The sequence below is a fragment of the Colobus angolensis genome, unplaced genomic scaffold (genome assembly GCF_000951035.1).
Source record: "Colobus angolensis palliatus isolate OR3802 unplaced genomic scaffold, Cang.pa_1.0 Scaffold11, whole genome shotgun sequence".
Classification (NCBI taxonomy): Eukaryota; Metazoa; Chordata; class Mammalia; order Primates; family Cercopithecidae; genus Colobus; species Colobus angolensis.
Genome location: NW_012112030.1, coordinates 18489693 through 18516401, shown reverse-complemented (window position 1 = coordinate 18516401; position 26709 = coordinate 18489693). Strand labels below are relative to the sequence as shown.

The following is a 26709-nucleotide window of genomic DNA, read 5'->3' as shown; positions in this document are numbered from 1 at the left end:
GAATCGCTTACCTTTTAAATTCTAAACTAAAGTGACATTGGTATTAATTTGGCTACTATCCTAGTTTTACAAGCCTCGCTACAGGTATTTTCGTATCTGTAGACTTGAGTAAAGTGTCCGATATAAGGCCGGGTGCAGTGGCTCACGCCTGTAATCCCAGCACTTTGGGAAGCTGAAGGGGACGGATTGCCTGAGTTCAGGGGTTCAAGACCAGTCTGGCCAACATGGTAAAGCCCCGTCTTTACTAAAAATACAAAAAAATTAGCCAGGCATGGTGGCGTGTGCCTGTAATTCCAGGCACATGCTTAGGAGGCTGAGGCAGGATAATTGCTCGAACCAGGGAGGTGGGGGTTGCAGTGAGCTGAGATCTCACCACTGCCCTCCAGCTTAGACAACAGAGCAAGACTCTGTCTCAAAAAAAAAAAAGAAGTGTCTGATATAAAGATAAAATTTCCTCCGATGAAGATGAAATGTTTTCTGAAGTAGCTCTAAGTGAACACTCAGTTTAGCCACAATCTAGGCATCCGTGTCTGTCTTGTGAAAACTCAGTTTAGCCACAATCTAGGCATCCGTGTCTGTCTTGTGAACACTCAGTTTAGCCACAATCTAGGCATCCGTGTCTGTCTTGTGAACACTCAGTTTAGCCACAATCTAGGCATCCGTGTCTGTCTTGTGAACACTCAGTTTAGCCACAATCTAGGCATCCGTGTCTGTCTGGTTCATCTTTTGTTTCCTAGCACATAAATTAATCTACCAGAAAACAACCTGAACTAATTGTCTTACAATGAAAGAGTACTTAAACTGAACTGTAATTAAAGGATTTTCTTTTTTTTCAACAACATAATGGTTTTATATTTAATATACTACTTCTCATCAGGAGGATGTTACTCAGTTAATATAAAGGTTTTTTTTTTTTAACATTAAATCTCTTTTCCATGCCAATGTCTTTAAATCTTTTCTGCATTTCAGCATTAGATACACTGAATGCATTTTTCTAAATGTTTATTTTCCCCCAGAGATAAAAAGTTCCCCTTTTTGGCTGACTATTTGATATCTAAATATAATATCAACTCGAGAGATAACAAAACAAAATTCTAATAAAAATATGCAGAAAAGACTGCAATGATTCAGGAGGCAGTGATTACAAACGAACAGTGGTGATTTACTAGACTTATGGGCAACAACTTCCTTCTTTCTATTTTATGTGCTTTGAAATTTTAAAACTATGAACTATTAAGAAAATTTCAGCCATCTTACTTCTTTGACCGCCTTTCTGACCAGCAAATACAAATCATAGGCTGAATTTTTCAGTGCATAATTTGTTGTAAAGAAAACTTTCCTTTTTCCATATATATACATATATCTGTTTGTTTCCATTTTATGGAAACAATGAAGAATGTAAAACTCCCCTATTTACTGATTCTTGAAAACTTTCAGACACCAAAGCTCAAGTTTAGCCTCAATAGCACAAAGGTTTTCAGGCTGAGGTTTGATTCAGTAGGCCCTTCAAAGTCACATGTGTCCATATCTTTCTAGTGCAAATACCTGCAAGTAAGCACAAATGCCTGTAATGCTGAGAACCACACCTAACAAGAGAGTGATTACATCACTGGTTTCTTCTGCTTCAACAACAGGCAGCATCAAAAGAGTGACATGAGAACTAAGGACAACTATGTTGAAACTGAGGTCGTGCTGTTGAAATCTTGAGGGCTGAAGGTTCCAAAGAAATGATATACATAGAATTCTATCTGACTTGAAATTTTCCTTTTCTGGAGTTCCAGATGCTGAGGCTAAGAGGTTCCTCGAGAGGCTGCTTTGCAGGAAGCAGTCATTACAGGAATCAAAGCATTTTCTTTCCTTTTGATGCATAACTATCTTACCTACACACAGATGATAAGAGTACAGAAAAATGTTATTTCTGTTATTTAGTAATGATTCTAATTTAAAACAAATGCTTAGGTTGCACTAAAAGAAACATCTCGATCAAGAAAAGTAATAGTTCCACTGAATTGGGTTCAAATAAAATGTTTATAGAATTGTTATTAATTTTTTTAAATTTTTTTGAGACAGGGTCTCACTCTGTCACCCAGGCTGGAGGGTGGTGGTGTGATCTTGGCTCACTGCAACCTCTGCCTCCTGTGTTAAAGTTATTCTCTTGCCTCAAGCTTCTTGAGTAGCTGGGACCACAGCCATGCACCACCATGCCTGGCTAATTTTTGTGTTTTTAGAAGAGACAAGGTTTCACCATGTTGGTCAAGCTGGTCTCAAACTCCTGGCCTCAAGTGATTCACCCGCCTCAGCCTCCCAAAGTGCTGGGATTACAGGCGTGAGCCACTGTGCCCAGCCTGTTTTTAATTTATAATGCCACTAAAATAAATACAACAGAATAAGACTTTTAATGAGGGTGTGGAGAAATACAACCAGAAAATCTAACCTATATCTGTACCTCCTGGCCAGTAACCCTTTAGGAATTCTGTATGGAGAGCAGGTCAGGTGGGAAAGATGTCTGGGGCTGGCCCTTGGTGGGAGGCTGCGGCTAAGAGGAAAGGCTCAGGTTTGGGAGACCAGAGCCTTGCCTGGCTCTGATCTCTGACTTCTAGAGCCCCAGCTGCTGGCCGATTCTAGAATATCCTACTTGATATGATTAAAAGGCCTAGGAGAGCTCGGGGCCCTCAGTGGCAAAACAACAATGTCCAAACCTTGGTCTCCTCTCTTTCCACTTTTGGTTAAACAGCATCCCAGTTGTTTTTTCCCAACGGTGGTGCTGTTGAGATTTTTAAAATATTGCCTCCATTTATCAAGGAGAGAAATAATAATTAAGAAATATACCCTTAAAAAATATTTATTTCTTTTTCTAAAAATATGGGAGCCAAGATTCCATTCATGGAAGAAAGACAAGGCCCACCTCTTACCCTCAGAGAGGTCCACCTAGTTTGACATTGCAACACTTCTTAAATTTTTTTGCTTATTATTTCATTTCAATTCCATCCTTCTATTCTTCTTAGTCTACATCCATAGACCAAGGGGCAAACAGATACTCAGATAACTTCTAAAAAAAAATTAGTTACTAATATGTAATTAACATTTATTGAACATTATGCCAGCCAGTGTTTTAGATGCTTTATAAATATCATTAATTTTCTTTCTTTCTTTCTTTCTTTTTTCTTTTTTCAAGGTGGAGTTTCACCCTTGTTGCCTAGGCTGGAGAGCAGTGGCACAGTCTCAGCTCACTGCAACCTCTGCCTCCTGGGTTCAAGCGATTCTCCTGCCTCAGCCTCCCGAGTAGCTGGAATTATTTGGCATGCACCACCGCGCCTAGTTAATTTTTTTTTTTTTTTTGTATTTTTAGTAGAGATGGGGTTTCACCATGTTGGCCAGGCTGGTCTTGAACTCTTGACCTTAGGTGATCTGCCTGCCTCAGCCTCCCAAAGTGCTGGAATTACAGGCATGAGCCACCGCACCTGGCCTAAATATCATTAATTTTCACAACCACTCTATGAAAGAAAACCATGATTCAGTATATAGTTCTCTTTAAGGAGAGAAAAACTGCTTACTAAAACTGAGCAATATTAGGTAATTGTGTGAATCCATTCCTAAAGGGCATTTCCTCCACAATGGACAATTATTTTCAGTTGTAGTTGTACGAATGCTATATAATGCTACAGCTGAAATCCTGCTGTTCTGAGAAAGTTAAGAGTGTGTCCAGAGAAACCTGAGCAGGTTAGTGAAGCATTCAAAAATGCTGTTGCTTGTGGAAAGGTTAAAATCACTGTGACACTTTAGCATAGAGAAGAGACTACTTAGGCAGCTATCTTCAGATATTTGAAGGGCATTTTGTACAGAACAGATTGGATCTTATTTTTGTATTGCTGCCAGGCACAAATAAGATACATGAAATGGGACAGGGAGACTTTGTGAGTCAATGAGTTCTCTTTGCATTGCTAAAAGTGCTCAAGATTATCATTATCAGGGTAGAGCTTGTTTTTGTTCTTTTTAAATTTATTCCAAAACAAATATGAAACAGCTTTACCAAAAAATGAGAGGAAAGAAATAAAGCAGGAAGGTAAAGCAGGAAGACAGGCAGAAAGGAAGGAAGATAGAAAAGAGAGAGAGTTTGGGAAGAACATAAGGGATGATCTGTTAAAGATTTTTTCAAGAAGTAAATGGAAAGTAAATTTAAGATGAGTCACTGTTTTCCTAAGAGAATAGGAAAGTTTATCCAATGTATGATCTGGTAAGCATATCAAAAATTTTTTTTAAAATTACATAAAAAAGATCCTAAGAGACAAAATAGTCAATGTTGACGGTACATATGATGGATATTGTCATATCTTTTTGGTAGGATTATGTATATTGATACATTTAAAGAAACAATAATTTGACAAAATAAAACATTTATAACTTCCACACCATAATTCTCCTTCTGTGAATCTATCCTACTGAAAAAAGTCGTAAGAAGCTGTGAGCATAAGCATATTCATCACAGTGTGTTTTTTAAATAGCAGAAAATTGGAAATAATATAAATCCAATTATAGAGGAATAGTACATTAACTGCAGCATGTTCAATGGATAGAATGTTATGTCGCCATCAAAAACATGTTGTCGGCTGGGTGCAGTGGCTCACACCTGTAATCCTAACACTTTGGGAGGCCGGGGAGGGTGGATTGCCTGAGCTTGGGAGTTCGAGACCAGCCTGGGCAACACAGTGAAAGGCTGTCTTTACTAAAATACAAAAAATTAGCTGGGCGTGGTGACATGCGCCTATAGTTCCAGCTACTCAGGAGGCTGAGGCAGGAGAATCACCTGACCCTGGGAGGCAAAGGTTACAGTGAGCCAAGATTGCCCCTCTGCGCTCCAGCCTGCGCGAGAGAGTGAGAGCAAGACTCCGTCTCCCCTCCGCTATAAAAAAGGATGTTGTCAAAGAATGTGTATCAGCAGGGGGCTAAGGCAGGAAGATTGCTTGAACCCAGGAGTTGGAAGCTGCAGTGAGCTTTGATCACATCACTGAACTCCAGCCTGAGTATACATAGGCAAAACATTTTTAAAAGGACTTGTAATAATTTACTTGGCTCTCTTCTAAAATTGTGAATAAATTCCATTCATATGCCTCAGTAACATTTCCCACATTTTCCTCTTCTTTTCAATTCTCTGCAACCCCACATTATTCTGGAGCCTCTTACTTATAAACCACAATCCAATATTTCCTTTTCTCCTTTTCTCAGCTACTTTCTTTCTCTCTATCCCCCTCTATCAGTTATTTTTTTAAAGTTATCCCAGATCAATTTAGTTATTCTCTCCCTGCCTTCACCCCTTCCCAATTTTGAATTCTACATATCAAAAGTCCATCACTACAGCCTGGCAGAAGATGAGTCTTCTCTGGGGGAAAGGAGGTGGACACTGGAATGAAACACACAAAGTCAGCATTCTCTCTTGCGGTAGAGGGAAGGTCATCTCCACATTAATAATTTTTTATCCTGTTTAGTTATAAACAAGTTAACAAAATTTAAGATACCAAATATTAAAACTTGGTACTCAAGTCTTATAGTCAAACTGGTTTTGGTTCAAATATATATACTCCCACCAGAAATACATTAAAATATCCATAATATACACCTTCATCAGCATTGGGCATTTTATTTCTTAGCCTCCTTTTTCAGGCAAAACTAAGAAAAATTATGTTAAAATACTGATAAACACACAATTATAATATTAGCATAAGTGGTAGTGCCGACATGTAAAGGGGTAGAAAGGTCTCCCAGACAGAAGGGCCAGGATTTTACCGTAAAAATAAAACTTATTTGGAACTATGTCTTAGGACCCTGCCAATTTCTTGCTGAGTTAAGACGTATGATTTACATAAATCCTGGTTACATTGAGGGGCAAAAGAGATGAGAAATAGCCAGTTGTTAATGAGGAATATGTCAAGAGGAAGGAAAACAGAAGTGAGGGCTGTAAGAATACTTAAAATGCTTCCTTGTTTTTGAATTTTTAAAAATTTCAATTTCTAAACATAATTGATTTTACTAGAGCCCTGCTGCTGTCTTTGATTAAATGAGAAAAGATTAATTGCTAGACTCTGCACCCCACTAGATGCTTCCTGTAATATCCTGTTTTCTGTTAACTACTTAATCAATAATTTAATTAAAAATCAGTAGAATTACAAGTATGTAGGATAAAGTCCCATGAGGTCCTGGAGGGGCTTTAAAATAGTTTAGCAACAAAAAGAAAGAAAATAAGGGTAGCTAAAGCCCATATGACAAAATTCCAGTAATTTTAAAATCTGGATGGTGCATATATGAGGGTTCATTATGCTAGTCTTTCTATAACACTTTTGTGAGTGCTTAACATTTTCCATAATATTTAAATCAGTAATATGATGAAGGCAATTTTGAGCTGTTTTAAAAAATAAAGTTTCTAAAACTAAAGTTTTCTATCAACAAAATCGTTTTTATATTACATCTTGATTTACTGATCTATGTAGAATAAATATAGATGAAAAAATACAGATGAGTTCCTGACATATAAAAAAAGTCTAACTATCCAAGGATGAAAAAAATATGCATATGATAAAGATCAGATTCAAGAAATTTTAACGTTAGACATTAAGAAGTAACACCAACTTGCACTTCTTATTACAAGCAAAGAATCCAACATGCCTTTGACTTGTTTCCAAGATTCTTCGCTTGCTCTTTTCCATCTTCTGTCCCACTTTTCTTGGTCTTGTACCTGAGTCTTGGATTTAGGTTTAAACACACTTTCTCTTCACTCAATTGTTCTCTTGTTGGTTTATTTGAATGGAAAAATGGAAAATACGCTATGTAGGATTCAAGATAAAATGGCTTTTGGATCAAAAATATTCTTAGAAGAACTGGGACCAATACCAGGAATGGTGGTAACTAAAGAGAGAAGGGAAAAGAACTAACATGTTTTGATTCGTCTATTATGTGCCAAGGCAGTATCATGGATATATACAAACAGCAGGGTAAGACATTTTAAAATATTGATTAAAAGAAGCTTATTATTATTTTCCTTTTTTTTTTGGCAGTGTCTCAATCTATTGCCCAAGCTGGACTGCAGTGGCACAATCACAGCCTACTGCAGCCACGACTTCCTGGGTTCGAGTGATCATCCCACCTCAGCCTCCTGAGTAGCTGAGACCACAGGCGTGCACCACCACACCGACTAAGTTTTTAATTTTTTTGTAGAGACAGGGCCTCACTATGTTGCCCAGGCTGGTTTCAAACTCCCGAGCTCCAGCAATCCTCCCACCTTGGCCTTCCAAAGTGTTGGGATTACAGGCATGAGTCACTGCACCCAGCCTATTATTTATTTCTTGAAGAGTCACTAGAGTGGCTCTATTTTTTATGCAAATGCAAGACAAGCAGGGTTCTTTGCCCTGTAGTGATAATATAGCAAATATCTTCTATGACTCCATTGAATCAGTCACTCATTGTGATTCTGGGAATGTGAGACTGACTACTGGCACATTTGCATAAGGAACCCAGGGCCTTCTGGGAGGGAAAAAAAATCCTAAATATTTTCTCTGGGAATATACTGCTCCCTCTTTCTCTGAGATGTGAAATTAGAGAATACTGCTGAGCTAGAGAAGGCAGGCTTTATTCATCCAAGGGCCAGTGGTAGGGATAGGCAACATGTCTCCTAAGATTAATATATAGAAAGGTGTTATCTGAACTGGTAACCCCAACCCTTGGCACTCAAATAATAAAATACAGAAGCAAGTAGAATAATAAATATATTTATACTTTTTTCCACATAGAGAGTTAAATAATAAATATATTTGTACTCTTTTCCACATAAAGAGTTAGTTGAGGCTGGGCATGGTGGCTCGTGCCTGTAATCCTAGTACTTTGGGAGGCTGAGGAGGGTAGACTGCTTGAGCCCAGGAGTTTAAGACCAGCCTGTACAACAAAGCCAGAACCTGTCTCTATAAAAGAAAAAAAATTTTATCCTTCCCCAGAACAAAACACAATTTTCACCTCACATTGGATTTTCCCCTCCGTTACCTTTCATTTCATGGAAATTTAGCTCTAAATCATTCTCTGTATGCCATACTTCTACATCTTAGGAAAATTACCTATGTGTAAAATAGTGTTGTTTGCACTTAAAAATAATAATTTGGAGTTAGTAGAAGTGAATAAAGCAAGAGGCATTCAAATCTCATACTGTTGGTTCCATGGCCAGACTTCCTCATCCTAAATCCTGACTTTGTTTTACCCTTACCGTTCTTTTTTTTTTTTTTTTTCGACGGAATCTCACTCTGTCACCAGGCTGGAGTGCAGTGAGGCGATCTTAGCCCACTGCAACCTAGGCTTCCCGGGTTCAAGCGATTCTCCTTTTTCAGCTGGGACTACAGGTGCACGCCACCACTCCCAGCTAATTTTTGTATTTTTAGTACAGGTGGGGTTTCACCATGTTGGACACGATAGTCTTGATCTCTTGACCTGGTGATCTGCCCGCCTCAGCCTCCCAAAGTGCTGGGATTATAGGCATGAGTCACTGTGCCCAGCCAACTTCTTATCTGAATAGTTCTCACCCTTGATTTCCCACCTCAAGTTCTATTTTCCTCTTGAAATTTCACCAGCCATCTCACTTCACAGAGATGTTTTTCTGCTTCTGAATTCCTGTTATATTTACCACTCATTTTCATACTCTCCCCTATGGTTATATTTGAAGTATATAAACTAAAATTTGAGTTGGAATTTATTTGAAAGCAGTGACAACATTCTGGATCTTTCTGAACTCTTCCAAGGGATTAATGTGGTGTTCCATATGTAAGTTGAGCATTAGATTGAAATGCTAATAATTTTCTCAGAACGTATGAGTTCTTCTACCTCTCTTTGGCTCTGTTTAGCTTAGTAACAGTCAAGGACAACAGCATGTGAATCTTAGGACTGTTATTGGTTAACCTAGCAACCATGCAGTTCCCAAGGATACAAACTCTGAAGACACACCCTTTTGGTATGGTAATGAATGAAGCTAAAGAGGTAACTAAAATCAAATGTCAATATTAGAACTAGTGTATAATTAACTGTGGCTTTATCGTCTCTGTAGGAGCCACTATTACCCTCTCTAAATCAAACATTTTCCTTTAGTCACATGAGATAAACATCTTAAACTTTTAAAAAATGAAACAATGAGAACAAGTAGAGGAGTATCAAGAATAATATAACAACTAACCATGTACACATAATTAACCAATATGATCATGCAGCCATTTTTCCTAAGAAATCAAACATTATAGAACTTGAGCCTTCTGCCAGGTATGGTGGCTCATGCCTGTAATCCCAACATTCTGGGAAACTGAGACAGGCAGATCACTTGAAGTCAGGAGTTCAAGACCAGCCTGGCCAACATGGTGAAACCCCATCTCTACCGAAAATATAAAAATTAGTTAGGCACGGTGGCACACACATGTAATCCCAACTACTCAGGAGGCTGAGGCACAAGAATGGCTTGAACCCAGGAGGAAGAGGCTGCAGGGAACTGAGATATTGCCACTGCACTCCAGCCTGGGTGACAGAGTGAGACTCTCTCTCTCAAAAAAAAAACAAAAAGAATTTGAGCCTTCCTAAATCATTTTCCTTCCTCTTTCTCCAGCCTAAAGCTGGTATGTACAATTTTCCCATTCATGTTTGTGTGTTTTTTTAACCATATATGTATATACTAACACTGTGTAGTACTATTTTGCATATTTACAAATGTTACACAAATGCTATATTAAAAATAGCAATCTCCAAACTGCTTTTTTTATTAATGATTAAAATGTCATTAAAAATTAAATCCATTTCTTAATTTTTTATTGTCTCCTTTGATCATCTTTCATTATTTTCTATCCTTATTATTTTTCTTTCTATTTTCTTTGGCTTTGCTCTCTTTTTTTTGTAAATGTTCTATTAATATGTGTGATTGAAGAAAAATACATCTTTTCTACATTAGTTTACCTTAAGAAATATATGGAAAGCCTGGCCAACATAGTGAGATCCCATCTCTACAACAAATTTAAAAATTAGCTGTGTGTGATGGTGTGTGCCTGCAGTCTTAGCCACTCAGGAGGCTAAGGCAGGAGGACTGCTTGAGCCCAGAAGTAAGAGGCTGCAGTGAACCATGATCATGCCACTGCACTCCAATCTGGGTGACAAAGACTCTCTCCCCGCGCCCCAACAACCCCAGAAAAAAAAAAAAAAAAGAAATATATAGGACCTAGGTTTACTATTAAGTCTAAAATAAGGCCAGGCATTGAGGCTCACACCTATAGTCCCAACACTTTGGGGGACCAAGGCAGGAGAATTGCTTGAGGCCAGGGATTTGAGACCAGCCTGGGAATCCTGTCTCTATAGTTAAAAACATGCATGCGTGTGTGTGTGTGTGTGTGTGTGTGTGAGAGAGAGAGAGAGAGAGAAATGATACATTTGCAATTTTGATATCTATGTGATTAAATGGCACAAGAAATAAACAATTGTAGAAGTTTAAGGAAAAGATTATCTTAAAGTTTATTCTATATCAATATTTAGAGAAAATTTTTTCAGCTACATTGAATATCTTTTTAACTTTTTTTTTTTTTTTTGAGATGGAGTTTCGCTCTTGTTGCCCAGACTGGAGTGCAATGGTGCAACCTCGGCTCATTGCAACTTTCGTCTCCCAGGGTCAAGGGTTTCTCCTGCCTCAGCCTCCCAAGTAGCTGGGATTACAGGCACCCACCACCATGCCCGGCTAATTTTTTTGTATTTTCAGTAGAGACAGGGTGTCACCATTTTGGTCAGGCTGATCTTGAACTCCTGACCTCAGGTGATCCATCCACCTTGGCCTCACAAAGTGCTGAGATTACAAGTGTGAGCAACTGCGCCTGTTTACTTTTAAGATAATCTATTTTTCCCTTCACTATGATGGGTCTAAGTGCAGATTATTTTATTTTAAACTTTGGTGTACACTATGATTTTCAAGATTTATGACATTCTTTAATTCTAGAATATCCTATTTATTATCTGTTCAAATAGTAGATCTCGTCGTACATTTTCTTCTCTTTTTTCCTTTGTTTTAAAGGAAAAAAATGAACATCCAGATAAAGAGGTCCTGAACTTCTACCAGTACTGTAGGTATCTTCAGGTATATGGATGCCTAATAAGCATGCTGAGATGATCTAAGAATGGAGAGTAAATTTCTTTTTTTCTTTTAATTAAATAACTTTTTTTAGGCCAGGTACAATGGCTCATGCCTGTAATCCCCACATTTTGGGAGGCTGAGGTGGGTGAATCACTTGAGGCCAGGAGTTCGAGACCAGCCTGGGCAACATGGTGAAACCCTGCCTCTATGAGAAATATAAAAATCAGCCAGGTGTGGTGGTTCACACCTGTAGTCCCAGCTACTCATGAGGCTAAGGTGGGTAGATCAGTTGAGCCCAGGAGAATTTTTTAGAGACAGGATCTCCCTCTGTCACCCAGGCTGGAGTGCAGTGGTGGGATCATAGCTCACTGCAGCCTCAAACCTCTGGGCTCAAGCAATCCTCCTGCCTCAGCCTCCTGATTAGCTAGGACTACAGATGTATGCTACCACACCCAGTTAATTTTCAATTTTTTGGTAGAGACAGGGTATTGCTATGTTGATGAGGGTTCCTGTATATTTCTTTTCTTTCTTTTTTTTTTTTTTTTGAGATGGAGTCTCGCTCTGTCGCCCAGGCTGGAGTGCAGTGGCTGGATCTCAGCTCACTGCAAGCTCCGTCTCCCAGATTTACGCCATTCTCCTGCCTCAGCCTCCCGAGTAGCTGGGACTACAGGTGCCCGCCACCACGTCCGGCTAGTTTTTTGTATTTTTTAGTAGAGACGGGGTTTCGCCATGTTAGCCAGGATGGTCTCGATCTCCTGACCTCGTGATCCGCCTGTCTCGGCCTCCCAAAGTGCTGGGATTACAGGCTTGAGCCACCGCGCCCGGCCACCCTGTGTATTTCTTAAGGTAAACTGTTGTAGAAAAGATACTCCAACAAATAATGACTTAAAATGTAAGCATTTAGTTTTCTCATATGTAATCCTGAGGCTACTGGACCAAGTTTCCTGGCTGGTTCTGCTCTACATGGTCATTAATTGGCCCTGATTTTTTCCATCCAGTCTCTTTACCATTGCCTAAGTCAAGAATTCTTAGTCATTTTTGGCTGGGCGTGGTGGCTCACGCCTGTAATGCCAGCATTTTGGGAGCCCGAGGCGGGTGGATCACCTGAGGTCAGGAGTTCGAGACCAGCCTCAACATGATCTCTACTAAAAATACAAAATTAGCCAGGCATGGTGGTGCATGCCTATAATCCCAACTACTCAGGAGGCTGAGGCAGGAGAATTGCTTGAACCTGGGAGGCGGAGGTTGCGGTGAGCCGAGATCGTGCCATTGCACTCCAGCTTGGGCAACAAGAGCGAAACTCTGTCTCAAAAAAAAAAAAGAATTCTTAATTATTTTTGTGCTGTGGACTTCGTTGGTCTTCCAGTTAAGTGTCTGGACTCCCAGAATAACTTTTAATGCATAAAATTAAATACATTTGGAATCAAAAGAATGATGAATAATAGCCATTGTGTGATTTGATTACCTTCTATGAATCTCAATCTTTAGTTGTTGTTTAATCTCTGCTTTTTAGGAGAGTTTGATCTTCTGCAGCAGAAAACTCAGACAGAAATTGCTACTGGGTGTGGAGTTCAGTCATAACAAAAACTTAAAAATACACAGCAATGGCTTTTGGACTAGGTGGTGGACAGAGAATGGAAGGATGCCAGGAGACTGTTGGAGGAGGCTGGAAAAGCAGTGAGGAGGCTGTTAATAAAGACTGGAGAAATAGCAAAAAGAGCATTAGAGGAGGCTGGAGAGGCAATGAGGCAATTATAGGAAACTAGAAAAGGGGAACCCAGAGTATGTAGTAGCAGAAAAATTATCAGGCTTGTAATCTGTAGAGACTGATTTAAGCACTGATTTATCCAACAGCTATTTATTGAAAATCTGTGCTGTGCCAGACACTGTGATAGGAGCTAAGAGGCAATGTTAGTGTTGCAAGAAAACTTAATTTCACCAGTTAGCAATTTTCAGAATATTTTTGTAAATATTGGTAGCTTCTAGCAATTAAATGTAGGTGGGGTCTACCTCCCTCTACCAATTTCCAATAGCCTTGATGTCAGTGTATTGTAAGTGGTATCTTATAATAAATGTAAGTCATAGACAAAATTCTGACAAATACATTCACTAGAATACCATTTTAATATACACAGAAATTATAGTCCTTCCATGACAAAATATAGCGTAATTCTAATAAGAAATACATAGTAAGGGCTGGGGGCGGTGGCACAAGCCTGTAATCCCAGCACTTTGGGAGGCCGAGGTGGGCGGATCATGAGGTCAAGAGATCGAGACCATCCTGGCCAACATGGTGAAACCTTGTCTCTGCTAAAAATACAAAAATTAGTTTTGCATGGTGGTGCGCACCTATAGTCCCAGCTACTTGGGAACCTTAGGCAGGAGAATTGTTTGAACCTGGGAGGCAGAGGTTGCAGTAAGCTGAGATCACGCCACTGCACTCCAGCCCGGCGGCAGAGCAAGACTTCATCTCAAAAAAAAAAAAAAAAAGAAAAGAAATAGTAAGATGATGAAGCAGACAAAAGTCATAGTATTAATATTTTTGCAGTAGGTTTGAGAATAAGTTGTTTGTTGTTGATATATTTTACTGTTTTATGTTTTAAGAAGTTTGGTATATTTAGTATCTTACAGATTACATTTATGATTCCAATATATAATGTCTCATTTATTCAGGCTTGCAATTTCAAGTTGAAAGGTATAAGGTAATGTTATTAGTTATATAAATGGCATTTTAACCCCTAAAATAAGTTGAGATTCAATATTAATATGTATACATATTTAATTTGCCAGATTTACAAGTCAAATACATTCTTGGGAAATTTTGTCAAATGGACAGTTCAAACATTTAACTAAAATTGTAAATGAAACCAAATATAAATCAAAGGCCTCATAAAAGTAACTGCTAAAATTTGTCAGATTTATAAATTAATAATTTGATTCATAACTTAAAAGCTTGAGAAGAAATAGGTTTTGAATTTGTAACATTAATAAATCAAATATGAATTTAATAACTTCAAGTAATATTTTCCTGAGTCATTCTCAAGAGCATCAAAATATTGTCCTTGACAAAAATGAATCAAGTTCATCAGTGTTAAGTAACAGTGTTGCCGAAAAGAGATCTTGATCCAGATCCCAAGAGAGGGTTCTTGGATCTCACACAAGAGAGAATTCGGGGCGAGTCCACAGAGTAAAGTGACGAGTTTATTAAGAAGTAAAAGAAGAGTAAGAATGGTTACTACATAGAGCAGGGCATTCAAGAGCAGATAAAGCAAGAGGAGGAACACATCCACCTTAGGCAGAGGCTTGTTTAAATATAATATAATAAAGAAAACAATGGGGAGCACACCAGTGGGGAGATGTGCTGTCCTACAGGGAGTGTAACAAAGGAGTGTACATATCCCCATTGGTGTAGCTATGCGGGAAATTAATTTGAAATTTTATTCTGGACAAATGCAATGGAACAGTAAGACACAACTCTGTGGTAACAATTATGTGTAAGTGGAATGTAAGAAAGATTAGAAAAATATTTAAAATTAGAAAATTTCATTCCTATCAGCAAATTATGACAGATGTGAAAAATATCTCAGGAATAAAAATGTCTATTGCTACAAATTATGTGTTTTTACATTATACAATTGAACAACACAGGCTTAAACTTCCCGGGTCCACTTATATGTGGATTTTTTTCCACTTCTGCCACCTCTGAGACAGCAAGACCAACTCCTCCTCTTCCACCTACTCCTTACTCAATGTGAACACAACCAAGCTGAAGACCTTAATGATGATCGACTTCTACTTAATATTATGCATAGTAAACATATTTTCTCTTTCCTATGATTTTCTTTGTTTTTTTCTCTATCTTACTTTATTGTAAGAATACAGTGTATAATACATATAACATGTAAAAAATGTGTTAATTAACTGTTTATGTTATCAGTAATGCTTCTGGCCAACAGTAGGCTATTAGTAGTTAAGTTTTGGGGGAGTTATACATGGATTTTCAACTGCAAGTGGGGTTAATGCACCAACTCCCATTTTTCAAGGGTCAATGGTATATAGCCCTCCCCCCCTTGTTTTTATGACGGAGTGTCGCTCAGTCGCCCTGGTTGGAGTGCATGGCACGAACTCGGCTCATTACAACCTCTGCCTCCAGAGTTCAAGTGATTCTTTAGCCTCACAGCCGCAGCCTTCTAAGTAGCTGGGATTACAGGCACCTGCCACCACACCCGGCTAATTTTTGTGTTTTTTTAATAGAGATGGGGTTTTGCCATGTTGGTCAGGCTGGTCTCAAACTCCTGACCTCTGGTGATCCTCTCGCCTCAGCCTCCCAAAGTGCTGAGATTACAGGTGTGAGCCATGGTGCCTGACCTGGTATAGCCCTTTTGCACTTATGCAATTAACATGCCTTTATTATTAAATACAAGATCGTAGCTGAGACTGCAGGCATGTGCCACCACACTCAGCTAATTTTTATATTTTTAGTAGAGATGGAGTCACTATGTTGGCCAGGCTGGTCTGGAACTCCTGACCTCAAGTGATTACCTACCTTGGCCTCCCAAAGTGCTGAGATTACAGGTGTGAGCCACCGCGCTCAGCCCTCTGTCTCTTATATAGTGTGACTGGTGCTTTTGTGAAGAATGTGTTTTTTTCTAACATGGTGTTTTAGTATATTTTTCATAACATTTTTCTGTAATCTTTTTGAGGGCTGCATTTAATTATTTAATTTAGAGTTGTTGACTTCATCAACTGCACCTTATCTAGACAATGTATAATCATATAATATGTACTCCTTTGTGTCTGGTCTTTTGTTCAGTAAAATTTTTTTGTGATTCATTCATATTGAGATGTGTATCCATGATTCCTTTTTATTTCTGAATAGTGTTACTTTGAATGACTATGTCACACTACAGTTTGTTTATCCATTTACCTATTAATGGACATGTGGGCTGGATCCAGTTTCTAGCTGCTACGAATAAAACAGCTACACATATTCTGATTCAAGTTCTTTAGCAGTGGTGAAAACATTCCAAATCTTCAAAGTGATGGGCATTACAAAACTACATATATTTATAAAGTCTTATATAACTGTATACCTAAAAAGGATGATTTTTACTGGGTGTAAATTTTACTTCAATAAACCTGACTTTAATAATATATGTATATGTATGTGTGTGTGTCTATCTAAAAGAAGCATAGCGCTAAGGAAAAAATGGTGGTTACTAAATTAAGAAACTTATGAGGTATAAACGTACTTGAAATTGGTTGCAATACATACATAAGTAATAACTGTGTACAAACAAGTTGCTATATTCTACCAACAGAAATATGTACTTATCAAAAAATTGTAGTTAATGTCTGGGTATGGTGGTTCATGCCTGTAATCCTGGCACTTTGGGAGGCCAAGGCAGAAGGATCACTTCAGCTTAGAAGTTTGAAACCAACGTGAGCAACATAGTGAGACATCGTCTCTATTTCTACTTTTTATTGTAGTTATAAAAGATAAATATCTATATTTATCTGTCCGCTGATCTATCTATCCATCTCTCTCTCTATCTATCCATTCAGAAAAACTGACTACAAAACTTTTGTTATCGGGAGGCTGAAGCAGGAGAATTGCTTGAATCCGGGAGGTTGGAGGTTGCAGTGAGCCGAGATTGCGCCATTGCACTCCAGCTTGGATGATAGAGTGAGACTCTGTCTCAAAAAAAGAAAAACAAAACAAAACAAAAAAACTTTTGTTATAAAGTTGATATTGGGCCAGCTGCAGTGAGTCATGTCTATAATTCCAGCCAAGGCAGGAGGATCGCCTGAGGCCAGGAGTTCAAGAGCAGTCTAGCCAGCATGGTGAAATCCCATCTCTACTAAAAATACAAACATTAGCCAGGCGTGGTGACACATGCCTGTATTCCTAGTTACTTGGGAGGCTGAGCAATGAGATTTGCTTGAACCTGGGAGGCAGAGGTTGCAATGAGTCGAGATTGCACCAGTGCACTACAGCCTGGGTGACAGAGCAAGATAAAAAAAAAATAAAGCTGAGGTTGAATACAGCAATCAAAAACTTTAGCATTACAGTATGTACTTTCTCTTTGTTCTCAAATATCAATACGATTTTTTAAATGAGCCTTTTAATAATTACTTTGTGAACCAATCTAAGTGTTTTATAATGGTATTGAACTTTTTGCAAACTAGTACTCTATATTTGGGTTTAATTTTGTTCAAAATCAGTTGCAAAATTTAATTAAAACATTGGAGAATCAAAAGACTTCAGCTTTTTAAGTTTTTAGCAAATTCTGATTATTAAAACTAAGCTTTCAACCAGGAAGACGTTAAAATTACCTCTATGAAAGCAAAGAAAAAGTAGAACATTTAACGAGAATGTAAAATTAACAAAAATTGAATTCCATCATAATAGGTTCATTTTTTGAATATATTTTATAATGAAAAGAATGAAATTGGTAAATCCAATACTTTTGCCACAGCTACATTTGATTAATTATTCTTACAAACCCTAGAGACAAATTAAGAAGGTCTATCTTGAAAAAAAATCTTCTTTAAAAAAAGACCAGGTATGGTGGCTCAAGCCTGTAATCCCCAGCACTTTGGAAGGCCAAGGCAAGAGAATTGCTTGAGGCCAGAAATCTCATACCAGCCTGGGCAACATAGTGAGACCCCATCTCTACACACACACACACACACACACACACACACACACACACACAAAAGATAATATGAATGGAGGTTAAGAATCTTTACTTCTGAAAATATTTGAGCCCAAAGTATTTTACATATCAATAAAAATGAAATAAAATTTATAATATCTTCTGTTTAGCAGAATTTTCTGTGAATTTCCCAAGTACCTCAGAATCTGTAGAGGGAATATTTTCTGTATTAAAAATATTATGGTCTAGAAGAACAAATTTGTAGGACTTACACGTATTGATTGCAAGACTTACTATAAAGCTACAAAAATTAAGAAAGTGTGTATTGGCATGCACACTTTCTTAATTTTTGTAGCTTTATAGTAAGTCTTGACCTTCATTATATGAATATATGGAATATATATATAGAATAAATATGTATGTATATGGAATATATATAGAATATATGTATGGCCGGGCACGGTGGCTCAAGCCTGTGATCCCAGCACTTTGGGAGGCCGAGGCGGGTGGATCGCGAGGTCAGGAGATCGAGACCATCCTGGCTAATACGGTGAAACCCCGTCTCTACTAAAAAAAAAAATACAAAAAACTAGCCAGGCGAGGTGGCAGGCGCCTGTAGTCCCAGCTACTCGGGAGGCTGAGGCAGGAGAATGGCGTGAACCTGGGAGGTGGAGCTTGCAGTGAGCTGAGATCCGGCCACTGCACTCCAGCCCGGGCGGCAGAGCGAGACTCCGTCTCAAAAAAAAAAAAAAAAAAAAAGCTGAGCAAAAGATTTGAAAAGACACTTTACAAAAGAAAATATATGAATAGCAAAAAAAGAAAACAAAAAAAATCCATTATCTTAAGTCATCATAGAAATGCAAATTTAAATCACAATAGAATAACCACTGCCCATCCATTAGAATGGGGAATACTAAAAAGTCTGCTAACATCAAATGTTGGAGAGAACGTGAATCTACCAGGACTCATGGATTGCTGATGGGAATGCAAATGGTATGGGATTTTGGAAAATAGTTTAACAATTTCTTTAAAGTTAAACATATAGTTCAACCCAGCAATTCCACTCCTAGGTATTTATCCAAAGGAAATGAAAACACATATCCACATAATAATTTAAATCTGAGTATTTATAGCAACTTTATTTATAATAGCCCCAAACTGAATCCAACCCAAATGTCTATCAATAGGTGAATGGACAAACAAATTTGTTTCTTTTTATTAAGTAGTATGCCATATATATATGTGTGTGTGTGTGTGTGTGTGTGTGTGTGTGTGTGTGTGTGTGTGTATATATTTTTTTTTCATTCACAAGCCAAAGGACATTTGGATTATTTCCAAGTTGGGGCTACTATAAATAAAGGTGCTGTAAATATTCATGCAGACATCTTTGTATGAATATAAGTTTTCATTTATTTTGGGTAATCACATAGGACTGGGATTGCTGGGTTATATGTTAACAGTATATTTAGCTTCATAAGAAACTGCCAAACTGTTTTCCAAAATGGTTGTATTATTTGGATCTCCATTAGCAATGTATGGGAGTTCAAGGTGCTCTGTATTTTAGCCAACATTTTATATTCTCATTATTTTTTAAATTTTAGTCTTTGTAATAGGTATTCTTATGAACTCAATTTTGTCCTCCCCAAAATTCATATGCTGAAATCTTAACCTTCAATGTGACTGTATTTACAGATAGGGCCTTTCAGGAGGTAATTTAGGTTAAATGACATCACATGGGTGGGGCTGTAATCCAACAGAACTGGCATCTTTATAAGAGGAAGAAACACCAGGAATACACACGCACAGGGGAAAGGCCGCGTGAGACCACAACAAGAAGGCACCACCTGTAAGCCAGGAAAAGAGGCCTCCCTAGAAACCAACACACTGGTACCTTAATTTTGGACTTCCAGCCTCCAGAAATGTGAGAAAATAAATTTCCGTTGCAGTCCATTCTGTGGTATTCTGTTATGATAGCCAAGCAGACTAGTACAGACTGTATAGTGGTATCTCACTGTGGTTTTCATTTGTACTTCTCTAGTGATTAATGATATCGAACATCTTTTCATGTGCTTATTTGCATCTTTAGCTCTTTTTATGAAGTGCGTGTCTGCATAAAATTCATAATTTTGTGCACCAAAACCAATTCTTAGTACATTTTGCTCCACAGATTTCTTAATTCATTAGGATCATTGTCTTTACTATCATTCTGTGACTCACCAGCATCTGTGTTTGGATGAATAATTCTTGCAAAAACTATGTTTCAGGGCTCAAAGCTTTCTTTTTCCCACAATGGACAGTTATACAAAGTTTAGTATAGTGATTACCTTTTATACATTTGATAAAAGTAACTTGTTTTAATTTATGAAAGAAAAATTTAATAAACTATAAAAATCTCTGTGAAAGCAATAAGACAAATGTATAAAAATGATTTTAGTTAGCTGAGCATAGTGGCTCACACCTGTAATCTCAGCTACTCAAAAGACTGAGGCAGGAGAATCGCCTGAACCTGGGCGGCAGAGGTTGCAGTGAGCTGAGATCATGTCACTGCACTCCAGCCTGGGCGACAGAGCAAGAGTCTATCCCCTCCGACAAAAAAAAAGAATATATGTATATATGGCATGCATATATATATATATACACATATATGCATATATACACATAGAATATACACATATATTCTATACTCCATATATGACATGCATATATACATATATTCTATATATATTCCATACATTTATATAAATTATGTATTTTTATATATGGAATATAGATGTAAACAGAATAAAAGGCAGAAATAGAACTGTACACATACACAGCCAGTTGATTTTTGACAAAGATGCCAAAGTATTTCATTGTGAAAGCAATAATCTTTTTCAACAAATGGTACTGGAAGAACTGGTTATTTGGAAGTGCTATAGTTTGGATATGAGTTGTTTGTCCCCAGCAAATCTTACGTTGAAATTTGATCCCAAGGTTGGAGGTGGCCCAATGGGAAGTGTCTGAGTCATGGGGCAGATCCCTCTTGAATGGATTAATGCCTTTCTTGGGGGGTAAGTGAGTTCTCACTCTGTTAGTTCCTAAGAGAGCTGGTTGTTAAAGAGCCTGGTACCTCATCCCTCTTGCTCTTTCCTCCTCTCTTTCTGTGTGATCTCCGCAACACCAGCTCCCCTTCACCTTCCACCATGGATGGAAGTAGCCTGAGGTCCACACCAGATGCAGATGTTTGTGCCATGTTTCTTGTACAGCCTGCAGAACCATAAGCAAAATAAACCTCTTTTCTTTACAGATTTCCTGGTCTCAGGTATTTCTTCACAGCAGCACAAAACAGATTAAGACAAGAGGGAAAAAAATGAAGCTTAATCCTTAATTTTCATTTCACAAAACTTAACTTGAAATGGGTCACAGAATTAAATGTAAATATTAAAAGTTATAAAAATTTGTGACCTTGGCATAGGTAAAAATTTCTTAGATGGTACATAAAAAGCATGGGCTATAAAAGAAATAAATGAATACATAGGACTTTATCGAAATGAGAACTCTTGCTCTGAAAAATACAATCAAGAAAACAAAAGGTGAGTCATAGAGAAAATATTTGTCATACACGTATATACTGATAAAGAGCTTACATCCAAAACTCTTACAATTCACAAAGGCAAAGAAGCCAGTTCTTAAAACTGAGCAAAAAGCCAGGCATGGTAGCACATGCCTGTAGTCCCAGTGCTCAGGAGGCTGAGGTTGGGGATTGCTTAAGGCTGGGAGTTTGAGGCTTTAGTGCACTATCCTCACACCTGTGAATAACTATTGCACTCCAGCCTGGGCAGTATAGTAAGATTCCACCTTTAAAAAAAAAAAAGCTTGGCCGGGCGCGGTGGCTCAAGCCTGTAATCCCAGCACTTTGGGAGGCCGAGGCGGGCGGATCACGAGGTCAGGAGATCGAGACCATCCTGGCCAACATGGTGAAACCTTGTCTCTGCTAAAAATACAAAAATTAGTTTTGCATGGTGGTGCGCACCTATAGTCCCAGCTACTTGGGAACCTTAGGCAGGAGAATTGTTTGAACCTGGGAGGCAGAGGTTGCAGTAAGCTGAGATCACGCCACTGCACTCCAGCCCGGCGGCAGAGCAAGACTTCATCTCAAAAAAAAAAAAAAAAGAAAAGAAATAGTAAGATGATGAAGCAGACAAAAGTCATAGTATTAATATTTTTGCAGTAGGTTTGAGAATAAGTTGTTTGTTGTTGATATATTTTACTGTTTTATGTTTTAAGAAGTTTGGTATATTTAGTATCTTACAGATTACATTTATGATTCCAATATATAATGTCTCATTTATTCAGGCTTGCAATTTCAAGTTGAAAGGTATAAGGTAATGTTATTAGTTATATAAATGGCATTTTAACCCCTAAAATAAGTTGAGATTCAATATTAATATGTATACATATTTAATTTGCCAGATTTACAAGTCAAATACATTCTTGGGAAATTTTGTCAAATGGACAGTTCAAACATTTAACTAAAATTGTAAATGAAACCAAATATAAATCAAAGGCCTCATAAAAGTAACTGCTAAAATTTGTCAGATTTATAAATTAATAATTTGATTCATAACTTAAAAGCTTGAGAAGAAATAGGTTTTGAATTTGTAACATTAATAAATCAAATATGAATTTAATAACTTCAAGTAATATTTTCCTGAGTCATTCTCAAGAGCATCAAAATATTGTCCTTGACAAAAATGAATCAAGTTCATCAGTGTTAAGTAACAGTGTTGCCGAAAAGAGATCTTGATCCAGATCCCAAGAGAGGGTTCTTGGATCTCACACAAGAGAGAATTCGGGGCGAGTCCACAGAGTAAAGTGACGAGTTTATTAAGAAGTAAAAGAAGAGTAAGAATGGTTACTACATAGAGCAGGGCATTCAAGAGCAGATAAAGCAAGAGGAGGAACACATCCACCTTAGGCAGAGGCTTGTTTAAATATAATATAATAAAGAAAACAATGGGGAGCACACCAGTGGGGAGATGTGCTGTCCTACAGGGAGTGTAACAAAGGAGTGTACATATCCCCATTGGTGTAGCTATGCGGGAAATTAATTTGAAATTTTATTCTGGACAAATGCAATGGAACAGTAAGACACAACTCTGTGGTAACAATTATGTGTAAGTGGAATGTAAGAAAGATTAGAAAAATATTTAAAATTAGAAAATTTCATTCCTATCAGCAAATTATGACAGATGTGAAAAATATCTCAGGAATAAAAATGTCTATTGCTACAAATTATGTGTTTTTACATTATACAATTGAACAACACAGGCTTAAACTTCCCGGGTCCACTTATATGTGGATTTTTTTCCACTTCTGCCACCTCTGAGACAGCAAGACCAACTCCTCCTCTTCCACCTACTCCTTACTCAATGTGAACACAACCAAGCTGAAGACCTTAATGATGATCGACTTCTACTTAATATTATGCATAGTAAACATATTTTCTCTTTCCTATGATTTTCTTTGTTTTTTTCTCTATCTTACTTTATTGTAAGAATACAGTGTATAATACATATAACATGTAAAAAATGTGTTAATTAACTGTTTATGTTATCAGTAATGCTTCTGGCCAACAGTAGGCTATTAGTAGTTAAGTTTTGGGGGAGTTATACATGGATTTTCAACTGCAAGTGGGGTTAATGCACCAACTCCCATTTTTCAAGGGTCAATGGTATATAGCCCTCCCCCCCTTGTTTTTATGACGGAGTGTCGCTCAGTCGCCCTGGTTGGAGTGCATGGCACGAACTCGGCTCATTACAACCTCTGCCTCCAGAGTTCAAGTGATTCTTTAGCCTCACAGCCGCAGCCTTCTAAGTAGCTGGGATTACAGGCACCTGCCACCACACCCGGCTAATTTTTGTGTTTTTTTAATAGAGATGGGGTTTTGCCATGTTGGTCAGGCTGGTCTCAAACTCCTGACCTCTGGTGATCCTCTCGCCTCAGCCTCCCAAAGTGCTGAGATTACAGGTGTGAGCCATGGTGCCTGACCTGGTATAGCCCTTTTGCACTTATGCAATTAACATGCCTTTATTATTAAATACAAGATCGTAGCTGAGACTGCAGGCATGTGCCACCACACTCAGCTAATTTTTATATTTTTAGTAGAGATGGAGTCACTATGTTGGCCAGGCTGGTCTGGAACTCCTGACCTCAAGTGATTACCTACCTTGGCCTCCCAAAGTGCTGAGATTACAGGTGTGAGCCACCGCGCTCAGCCCTCTGTCTCTTATATAGTGTGACTGGTGCTTTTGTGAAGAATGTGTTTTTTTCTAACATGGTGTTTTAGTATATTTTTCATAACATTTTTCTGTAATCTTTTTGAGGGCTGCATTTAATTATTTAATTTAGAGTTGTTGACTTCATCAACTGCACCTTATCTAGACAATGTATAATCATATAATATGTACTCCTTTGTGTCTGGTCTTTTGTTCAGTAAAATTTTTTTGTGATTCATTCATATTGAGATGTGTATCCATGATTCCTTTTTATTTCTGAATAGTGTTACTTTGAATGACTATGTCACACTACAGTTTGTTTATCCATTTACCTATTAATGGACATGTGGGCTGGATCCAGTTTCTAGCTGCTACGAATAAAACAGCTACACATATTCTGATTCAAGTTCTTTAGCAGTGGTGAAAACATTCCAAATCTTCAAAGTGATGGGCATTACAAAACTACATATATTTATAAAGTCTTATATAACTGTATACCTAAAAAGGATGATTTTTACTGGGTGTAAATTTTACTTCAATAAACCTGACTTTAATAATATATGTATATGTATGTGTGTGTGTCTATCTAAAAGAAGCATAGCGCTAAGGAAAAAATGGTGGTTACTAAATTAAGAAACTTATGAGGTATAAACGTACTTGAAATTGGTTGCAATACATACATAAGTAATAACTGTGTACAAACAAGTTGCTATATTCTACCAACAGAAATATGTACTTATCAAAAAATTGTAGTTAATGTCTGGGTATGGTGGTTCATGCCTGTAATCCTGGCACTTTGGGAGGCCAAGGCAGAAGGATCACTTCAGCTTAGAAGTTTGAAACCAACGTGAGCAACATAGTGAGACATCGTCTCTATTTCTACTTTTTATTGTAGTTATAAAAGATAAATATCTATATTTATCTGTCCGCTGATCTATCTATCCATCTCTCTCTCTATCTATCCATTCAGAAAAACTGACTACAAAACTTTTGTTATCGGGAGGCTGAAGCAGGAGAATTGCTTGAATCCGGGAGGTTGGAGGTTGCAGTGAGCCGAGATTGCGCCATTGCACTCCAGCTTGGATGATAGAGTGAGACTCTGTCTCAAAAAAAGAAAAACAAAACAAAACAAAAAAACTTTTGTTATAAAGTTGATATTGGGCCAGCTGCAGTGAGTCATGTCTATAATTCCAGCCAAGGCAGGAGGATCGCCTGAGGCCAGGAGTTCAAGAGCAGTCTAGCCAGCATGGTGAAATCCCATCTCTACTAAAAATACAAACATTAGCCAGGCGTGGTGACACATGCCTGTATTCCTAGTTACTTGGGAGGCTGAGCAATGAGATTTGCTTGAACCTGGGAGGCAGAGGTTGCAATGAGTCGAGATTGCACCAGTGCACTACAGCCTGGGTGACAGAGCAAGATAAAAAAAAAATAAAGCTGAGGTTGAATACAGCAATCAAAAACTTTAGCATTACAGTATGTACTTTCTCTTTGTTCTCAAATATCAATACGATTTTTTAAATGAGCCTTTTAATAATTACTTTGTGAACCAATCTAAGTGTTTTATAATGGTATTGAACTTTTTGCAAACTAGTACTCTATATTTGGGTTTAATTTTGTTCAAAATCAGTTGCAAAATTTAATTAAAACATTGGAGAATCAAAAGACTTCAGCTTTTTAAGTTTTTAGCAAATTCTGATTATTAAAACTAAGCTTTCAACCAGGAAGACGTTAAAATTACCTCTATGAAAGCAAAGAAAAAGTAGAACATTTAACGAGAATGTAAAATTAACAAAAATTGAATTCCATCATAATAGGTTCATTTTTTGAATATATTTTATAATGAAAAGAATGAAATTGGTAAATCCAATACTTTTGCCACAGCTACATTTGATTAATTATTCTTACAAACCCTAGAGACAAATTAAGAAGGTCTATCTTGAAAAAAAATCTTCTTTAAAAAAAGACCAGGTATGGTGGCTCAAGCCTGTAATCCCCAGCACTTTGGAAGGCCAAGGCAAGAGAATTGCTTGAGGCCAGAAATCTCATACCAGCCTGGGCAACATAGTGAGACCCCATCTCTACACACACACACACACACACACACACACACACACACACACAAAAGATAATATGAATGGAGGTTAAGAATCTTTACTTCTGAAAATATTTGAGCCCAAAGTATTTTACATATCAATAAAAATGAAATAAAATTTATAATATCTTCTGTTTAGCAGAATTTTCTGTGAATTTCCCAAGTACCTCAGAATCTGTAGAGGGAATATTTTCTGTATTAAAAATATTATGGTCTAGAAGAACAAATTTGTAGGACTTACACGTATTGATTGCAAGACTTACTATAAAGCTACAAAAATTAAGAAAGTGTGTATTGGCATGCACACTTTCTTAATTTTTGTAGCTTTATAGTAAGTCTTGACCTTCATTATATGAATATATGGAATATATATATAGAATAAATATGTATGTATATGGAATATATATAGAATATATGTATGGCCGGGCACGGTGGCTCAAGCCTGTGATCCCAGCACTTTGGGAGGCCGAGGCGGGTGGATCGCGAGGTCAGGAGATCGAGACCATCCTGGCTAATACGGTGAAACCCCGTCTCTACTAAAAAAAAAAATACAAAAAACTAGCCAGGCGAGGTGGC

At 37.7% G+C, this 26709-nt stretch overlaps 1 pseudogene; it reads right to left on the bottom strand.

Moving 5' to 3' along the window:
* Positions 1 to 6633: 6633 nt before the first annotated feature.
* Positions 6634 to 26709, bottom strand: part of LOC105521516 — a 44274-nt pseudogene continuing 24198 nt past the window's right edge.